Below are 7,526 nucleotides of genomic sequence, written 5' to 3' on the forward strand. Positions count from 1 at the left end.
AACATAAATTGTATCTTAAGAGATAATGATTTAATTTAATATTAGCTGCATGAAGAGAATTAAAATCGATCATACTGAAGTTGTTCAAAATTTTCCAGTACCCAGTTCCATCCACTGGCTGTAAGGAACAATCTTTCCACCCCAGTAAACAGAAAACGACACAACAAAAAATGCCCAAACAAGTCTGCTTCATACCACCTGTCACTCACTTCTGGTCATTTCTGCAAAAGACAAAGTAGATTGTGTGCTGAGATATTTTGAAATGTTATCTTAAAGATAATCCAAGAGACCAGTCATTTCCAGAGGTTATATCATCCATACTAAAAGTGTGACCATGGTTAGATATTCACATATGCATCTCCTGAACTTATCATGATATCTTGTGAAACTGTTCAAGAAGTTCTAAATAACTTAGAACTTCCAAAATCCAGAAGACTTGTAGAGCTGATACTAAGACACCCTTTCCCCTATGTTTTTTTTTAAGAATTTCTACCTGAGATGCCCAGTGTGTTGGCCTCAACCTGCACTGTGACCGGCCCCACTATCATTGACGTCCACGGCCAGATTAACTCCATCCAGGATCGCTGTGCGTACTCTCTGTTCTCGACTGCGTTACTCCCAGATTTCCTTGTTCTGGGGAACTTCAGGGACAGACGTCGTAAAGATGTGAGCTTTTTGGACAGTGTGACGCTGCGTGTGGACGGGCATGACATTCACCTGGAACAAGGTGGGAGAGTTCAGGTAAGCGACCTACAGCCACAGTTCATGTGTCAGAGTGGAGTCTGATCCAAAGTCCTCCCTCATCCTCTGCTGTGTCTCCTCTCATCGTTCTTCTCAGGGCTGTTAGAAGCAGTTCTTTCAGAGCTGCTAAACTCAGTGGTTGTTGCTGTGAAATCAGCCTGTTTGTGTGTTTGACATGTTTCACTCAGTGTTTCCTCCACTTTGTCTCTGCTGTGATGCAGATGGACGACTCCACACTGACCCTCGACAGCTCATCTCAGCTGGTTCATGGTGTGCAGCTCTCTAAGGACCAAACTGGAGTCACTGCCAAGCTGTCGCTCTCCAACCTCATCATCTCTGTCTTCTTTGATGGCAACACCGCACAGATCCTCTTAGAAGGTACAGAAGATAAAGTTTAATTCTTGTAACGTAAACTGTAAACTGTGCTGTTATTTATTCTTCTGTGTTTGTCCAGTTTGAATATTGATGCTGATCTGACTCATTCTGTCCTGATCCTCTGCAGGAACTCCAGCAGGTCTCTGAGTGACCTGAGGCTCTCTGAGTACAGCTCCACCAGGTAAGACCTCATCACAAGCTCAGAGTCCCTCTGACTGCTGCTGCTGCTGCTGCTCATGTTGCAGATATTCTGTTTGTATAAAGGAGCCTGAACTTTGTTGTTTGTTGCCCCCTAGCTGTGAGATACAGTACAGTGAGACTGCTGACAGCACGATCAACTGCACCAGTGTGACTGAACGGTGAGCAGACTGATCCACACAGCAGGAAACATCTGTGTTGTACCTTGATCTCTGTTCTAAATTATCACATGTGACTGCAGCATAGATGGAAGATAAACACAACTGATGACAGATTATTATTTTATTGTCTTCAACTTCTTCTTCTCTCTGTGGTACAGCTGTAATCTCCTGAAGGAGGCGCCCTTCTCCTCCTGTAACACTGACATTGACCCAGAGCCCTACATAACCGCCTGCACCGACACTTTGTGTAAATATCCTGCAGTGGACGGACTCAACTGTCAGTTCCTGAAGGCCTACGCCAGAGCCTGCAGTCTACACAACCACACTCTGGATGGCTGGACATCAAAGACCGGCTGCTGTAAGACCTTAATAAGACATTAATAAGCTCTCCTTTGTTAAAGACCTGAACTCTGGAGTTTTAGAGCTCACGTGTTTTCAGGATAATACATCAGTGTGTTCCTCTGTAGCCTCTGAGGCCTTCTGTCAGGACAGGACCTGCAGCGATCACGAGTTCTGTGGTGAGAAGATGGTCGGTGGTGACACTCGCTGCTTCTGTCGGGACATTTTTGCCTCCAAGTACCAAGCAAACAACTCTTTGGGTACGACAGCTGTGACATCACCATGACAACAGGGCTGAATAATGGAGGAAAACTTCTAACTGTGATTTTTCTGACTGATATTGTGACGTTCAGGTGATCCAACGGTCTGCATGCAGGACTCTGCTTCAGTCACTCTGGTTGGTTGTCTCCTGGAGGACAAAGACATCAATTACTCTGCCTTACACCTCAACGACCCGACCTGCAGGGGTCAGGTGGACGAGCTCACCACATGGTGACCTTCAGCTTCAACAGCAGCAAGAGATGTGGGACGGTGGTCACGGTGGGTTTCATCTCCTGCTGTTTAAGCTTTGATCTCTGTGAATTCTAAAATTTTTGGTCATCTGAAGTTTATACCAGTCAGTCAACATCTTAAAGAGTATCAGATGTTAAAGATGAAACAATGAAGAACTTGCTTAGTATCTGATTATGTGACCCTGCAGACCAACAACAGCTACGTCATCTATAAGAACACCATCAGGAGCCAGAATTACTCTTTTGACGTCATCACTCGCAACGCCCAAGTCCAGATCGACTTCTCCTGTGTTCACAGTCAGCCAAGCATCCACATTGCAACCTTCAGAATCAGAGACTGGTTTGTAGTGGCTGCTAGGTATTGTTTGAATATTTGTTAAAATGTGGGCATTGTTAACAGTGCAAATGTGTGCATTCTGCAGCTCCGTTGCACAGAAGATCTCATGTGGAGCTTGGAATTACACTCTGATTATCAAGGCCTACACCGACGCTGGGTGGACACAAGTTGTGCAGCTGAACAGTGAAGTGAGACTGAACCAGAGGATCTGGGTAGAGCTGGAGACTAATGGGCTGGATGGAATCATGGTCACTGTGGTGAGCGACTCCTGCTGGGCAACCAACCAGGCATCACCTACCAGCAGTCCAAGACATGATCTGATCATTAACGGTGAGAGATACTCAGAGTCACTCATAAGTTCACTTTGATCACCTTTATCAGCTCCTCAATAACGTGTATGTATTTTCGTGGTTATGAAAAGCTGTGCAAACCCCGCTGACCTGACAGTGGCAGTGGAGGAAAACGGACTGGGAACCTCCACCTTGTTTTCGTTCAACATCTTCCGGTTCACTGGGGGTTCTGGTGAAGTCTACCTGCACTGCAAACTCCACCTGTGTCCCAAAGAGGAGACCAGCTGCATACCGGTAGGCCTCGCTGTCAAACACTCATAGCAAGCTTTACCTATTCATCCCACCTGTTACAGGAGGGCTTGATTTGTTATGCACAAACCTAACCATCTATTCATTGTTCCAAAGCACACCATTAACATATATGGTCATATATAATCATTTTGGTGCTTTAAGTAAAGCAGGTGCATGTGTTACGTTCTAACTAAACACCTGTTTATTACTAGATTATATTGTTCTGTACATTTTTATCCTCACTTAACTACACTCACAGCACAACACTGAAAACATGAAGTGAATTCAGTTGTATTTTGTTTGAACATCCAGAATTGTAATGCAGCAGCTCGCAGAGGCAGATCAGTTGGATCCAAATACAAAGGTGAAGCCTCCATCGGCATGTCCTGGACTCATTAGGTAACTTCAGGTGACAAATCTAATGAGTGGTGTAAGAAGTAAGATTGGCTGCGAACAGAATCACGAGAGGGCAAGAGTGGTTTCCATGCTGACTACGACTGAATGACCAGTTGCCGACCAAATGCTGAACATTGTTTTTGAGGACAGTGTTCAGCAGACACACAGAGAAACACTACTTCACTCCATCTTCTTTATTCAATATTATTTATATAGTGCCAATTCACACCAAAAGTTGCTTTGAGGCACTATATATTGTAGAGGCCCTACAATTATCTTTATTGTTGTACTTTCTGCCAAAAAAAAATAAAGAATGTGGCAACAACCAGCCTGAGTTTGATCCTTGTTTTCTGGCTCAAACACCATTCAGGTAGAAATCCAGTAATTATCCAGCTGACGATTTCTCCTTTTACGCCACCTAATGGATTCAAAAGCATACAGTGTATCACGGTCCTGGGTGATTTGACCAAGTGTTTTTAAGATTTTGGACTTTCGTTTTATTTATGTAAATATTCTATTTGACTCTTGGTTTACTTGTTTATGTGGTTTCCTGCATTTTCCTTGTGCCTTGATTTTAGCTACCCTTTCATTGGCTCACCCTTCAATTTAGTTTACCTGTGTCTCGTTATCCCCGGCTTTCTCCACTCCCCCTTCTCCGTGTACATATAGTGCTGTATTGGACTTTGAAGTCTGCTCATCTCATCTCTGTGTTTCTGCAAGCTTTACGTTTCAGTTGTTTATAGCTTCCCCCCTTGAGCACACAGTTTTTGATGAAAACAGAGGTGTGACCATAGCAAACAGGAAACTAATGTTGTAGGAGATGAGGCAAGCACTGAACTATTTTAAATCTTGTTAGGCAGAATTTAGAAGTTGACCACACATGTACACAATACTATGCACCCCAGATTATTTCAGAGCATTAAAAACAAATCAAAAACTAAGTTTTATGCAAAAGACTACAAGAATTTCAGAATTTTTTGGGATGAGTTTTTGGGTTCACTTTCTCACAAGAAGAACGCCGGTGAGATTTGATCCAGGAGTTTAAATCTGTACCATGACCGCTTTCGTGCATTTTTCAGGATGTCAGTGGGGCAGTTTGAGGTTTGGTTAGCAGAGTTGGGAAGACATCTGTGGAGGCAGAGAAGTAATTTTAGGGAACTGACTGACAGGGAACAGGAGCAGCTTCTAGCTGTGTATCTGAGGTAAAATAAAGGCCTGAATACTTGCAGATGATTTTGAGCTTCTAGAAATAAATTGAACACATCATTTTTGAAGTGAGAAATGTATTTGGTGACTCAAAGTCCTCCAAGAAGCAAGTCCTTCCACTCAGTTTCTTAAAAGCCTCCTGACACTTTAAACATTAGAAAAATTTATTTCAGTTGGCTGTTTAATGTTTTTGCCAAGTACTCTTTAAAATACCAGAATAGAGAGGATGGAGGATTTAAGTTTATTAGATTGATCAGTATTGCTGAACTATGAAATATTTTGAGTGCAGTGTGTTTTTTGCATACAGGCATAACAGAATAGCTTTAGTGTTTTGTTTTTTAAACTTGAGAATGAACTTATACAAAATGCAGCAAGATATTCAAAAAACATTTTTAATGATTAAAAAATACACTATATCGGATTCATATCGGTATCGGACATATAAAGTGGTATCGTGCCATCTCTAGTATATACAGAATGTGGCAACTGAAGTATACACAGAGGGAAATTCAGGGAAGTGCAGACAGCCATGTAGAACGAGACCCAGCTGAACTAAATTATCAACAATGGCACAAGGAAAGCACAAGCACGCCAACTCAAAATAAACCAAAAATGTCATAATTATATGTCAAGTTTATTTCTAAAGTACATTTAAAAACTACAGCTGATGATTAAAGTTATGTACATCTAAAAGAAAATTCAAATAACATAAAACAGAGGACACAATCAAAGTTTAGGTTCAACAGTTTTTCCAAACAGTTAGAGTTGAAGCATTCGCAGAGACAACCCTGTGTTTCATCCCTGACAACCAAATACAGCACCGAGCTCCTGTCAGAGCTTCACACTGCAGCGATAAAGCTGTGCTGCACGGTGGGGACCTAAACATAATCATCAAATTAATGACAATGATAACACGATCACATGCTTAACTTGTTACAGACAAATATACACAATACACCTTTTACCTGACATCCTGTCAGAAAACACTGGAATTCACCCTACACCTAAAAATTTCCATGTATGGTGGATCCTAGATGCACTCCAGCTGTCGATGGTGTACTGCCCACAACTCAACAATGGCCTCTGGGAACAGACATAAATAAAAAGTTGTGTAATGTTCAATCTCACATCCTGTCCAACCTTTTGGAATGAGGTCTGTCACACTAGGTGTTTTGGCAAGATGCACTCCAGAAAACATGCCTGTCACCTTTTCATTGACATTTACATTAATTTTAATGTAAATCAAATTAATTTGATTTGCATTAATTAACATTAATTATGTGTAACCACATAATTTCCTCAGGGATTAATAAAGTATTCTGAATGTGTCATTTAGTTCACTAATTAGTAGCATTTACCTTCACGACAGTGGTGATGTCTTTCAATTTGTAGCACAGCAAGTTTTTTGTGTTTATGATTCTGTGAGAATCGCTCCACATGGTTTACCCAAAGTATGTTGATTTCCTCAAAATCAAATGTGAAATGCGCCCTTATATCTGCTCCTCCCAAGCCTTGACATTCTAGATGTCTCATCTCAAAATACCTAAAAATTGTCTTTGTGTCCTTGCATGATGATACTGTAACTAGTTTTGTGTTTTTGCAAATATTTTGTTGACTCTTCATAAATAAAGGAGGTTTTCACATAGTTCACTCAAGTAAAATTGTTAAAAGTTAAATTGTCTACATTCCCCACTGGTTCCTGGTCCCTAAAAAGGTACCGTCTGAGCAGAAGCAGATGTAGATTAAAGTTGTTGTAATATGATGGCATTAACTGGACTCTAACAGTGTGAATACACAGTCATCCCAAAGATGAGGTGCAGTGAGGGTGACACGAAAACTTTCAGTGCATGCAAAATGACATCATTGCACTGAAAGATCCTCATTTTACACTCGGCTCCACTAAAATCCCATCTCGATGCAGTCTGGCCAGTTTAAAATACGTGTTCTTGCACAAAAGCACAACCAGAATACCATAGTAAAATGTCATGTGATTGAAAAAGTGAGACTGTGATGAAGATGATGTACATATGACAAAAATTAAATTTTTGCAAGAAATGCATTTTGAAAGTACACATAGTGTACTTTCTGTGGTGCAGTTTGTTCGCCCGAGTACATAAGCATACGCTGACAGATGTTCACCATCAGAGAAGCATGTACAAACTTAACGGTTCTTGATTCAGAGCCCAAATGTCAGAGTAAAGGAAGGCTTTCAGAATGTAAAGTGCGTATTGTTGTTAGCTGTAATAAAATCCCAGTGGGAACAAAATGTACACTAAAGTCCTTATTATCCAAACTGTTCCACATCCTGTATCTGTGTCTACACCGAGTCAAAGCAACATGACGTATAATGGGGTTTTTCAGATGAGTGTGTTAAGGACTGATAACAACTACGTAACACTGACACGATAACCTGTAAACATGCTGTGTACTCAAATGCATCTTTTGATATTTCAGAGGGCTGATAAAGGGACTGTGGGAGCTTTTCTATCTGTTACACCCAATAATTCTGACATGAAGCTGATGCTAATGACACTTACTAGAGAATTTTGTCAAACATCAGAAAACCTGCTCACAAAGGATTGGATCAATGGGTCAGTGAGTCCAAAGACTAAGCACAACGATCCTTCTAACATCTTTAAATGTAATGACCAATATTTTACATCCTGATATGTTCCCTCCA

General features: G+C 41.2%; 1 pseudogene across 1 annotated transcript; it reads left to right on the forward strand.

Moving 5' to 3' along the window:
• The first annotated feature begins 492 nt into the window (after positions 1–492).
• Positions 493–3,818, forward strand: LOC309703162 (alpha-tectorin-like; annotated as a pseudogene). The gene is made up of 11 exons (XR_014280828.1): positions 493–741; positions 963–1,132; positions 1,244–1,297; positions 1,413–1,475; positions 1,634–1,833; positions 1,943–2,074; positions 2,168–2,354; positions 2,515–2,666; positions 2,804–2,993; positions 3,085–3,247; positions 3,557–3,818. The product of XR_014280828.1 is annotated as an alpha-tectorin-like (transcript).
• Positions 3,819–7,526: the final 3,708 nt, after the last annotated feature.

This window comes from Aulonocara stuartgranti (genome assembly GCF_965226115.1).
Source record: "Aulonocara stuartgranti genome assembly, chromosome: 3".
NCBI classification, from domain to species: domain Eukaryota; kingdom Metazoa; phylum Chordata; class Actinopteri; order Cichliformes; family Cichlidae; genus Aulonocara; species Aulonocara stuartgranti.